The sequence below is a fragment of the Panulirus ornatus genome, chromosome 70, assembly GCF_036320965.1.
Source record: "Panulirus ornatus isolate Po-2019 chromosome 70, ASM3632096v1, whole genome shotgun sequence".
NCBI classification, from domain to species: Eukaryota; Metazoa; Arthropoda; class Malacostraca; order Decapoda; family Palinuridae; genus Panulirus; species Panulirus ornatus.
Window position 1 is genome coordinate 4,213,713 of NC_092293.1, and position 1,244 is coordinate 4,214,956.

The 1,244-nt window shown below is 47.4% G+C and overlaps 1 non-coding gene across 1 annotated transcript; it reads right to left on the minus strand.

Annotated features, from left to right (window-relative positions):
- Window positions 1–871: 871 nt before the first annotated feature.
- Window positions 872–943, minus strand: TRNAT-AGU (transfer RNA threonine (anticodon AGU)). The gene has a single exon. It is a non-coding gene; the product is annotated as a tRNA-Thr (tRNA).
- Between the last annotated feature and the right edge of the window lie 301 nt (window positions 944–1,244).

Below are 1,244 nucleotides of genomic sequence, written 5' to 3' on the forward strand. Positions count from 1 at the left end.
CTGGATGATGATGGTCAGCCACGAGCAGGAGTGGATGTGTCACTGCTGGATGATTGTTGGCCTGGATGATGGAGGTCAGCCACGAGCAGGAGTGGATGTGTCACTGCTGGATGATTGTTGGCCTGGATGATGAAGGTCAGCCACGAGCAGGAGTGGACGTGTCACTGCTGGATGATTGTTGGCCTGGATGATGAAGGTCAGCCACGAGCAGGAGTGGACGTGTCACTGCTGGATGATTGTTGGCCTGGATGATGATGGTCAGCCACGAGCAGGAGTGGACGTGTCACTGCTGGATGATTGTTGGCCTGGATAATGATGGTCAGCCACGAGCAGGAGTGGACGTGTCACTGCTGGATGATTGTTGGGCTGGATGATGATGGTCAGCCACGAGCAGGAGTGGACGTGTCACTGCTGGATGATTGTTGGGCTGGATGATGAAGGTCAGCCACGAGCAGGAGTGGATGTGTCACTGCTGGATGATTGTTGGCCTGGATGATGAAGGTCAGCCACGAGCAGGAGTGGACGTGTCACTGCTGGATGATTGTTGGCCTGGATGATGATGGTCAGCCACCAGCAGGAGTGGATGTGTCACTGCTGGATGATTGTTGGCCTGGATGATGATGGTCAGCCACGAGCAGGAGTGGATGTGTCACTGCTGGATGATTGTTGGCCTGGATGATGATGGTCAGCCACGAGCAGGAGTGGATGTGTCACTGCTGGATGATTGTTGGCCTGGATGATGAAGGTCAGCCACTAGCAGGAGTGGATGTGTCACTGCTGGATGATTGTTGGCCTGGATGATGAAGGTCAGTGGTGTCGGATGATGGTTTACCACAGTCATATGTGTTCCGATCCTGAATACTGAAAACAAAGGCTTCGCCGGGAATCGAACCCGGATTAGCTGTTTACTAGACAGATGTGCTAACCACTACACCACGGAGCCACTTGTCACTGGCGGAAAAATTTCTTATTTATGAGCAAACATAATTGAGGACTTAAAGAATCTGGTACAAACATAATGTTTATTGTGATAAATGATTTGTTTATGATACATATGTATTGTGTTGCATTATAATGGTTGTTCAGAACCAAGGTCATTAAACCTGAATCCTAAAAGATTAAAGAATAAAAAAGTTGTGAAAAACATAAACATATATATAAACATATATATAAACAAACCACAGAATATATTTTCCTTGGGATATCTAAAAGAAAATGCAATACAAGGAGCTAGTTTAAGGCAG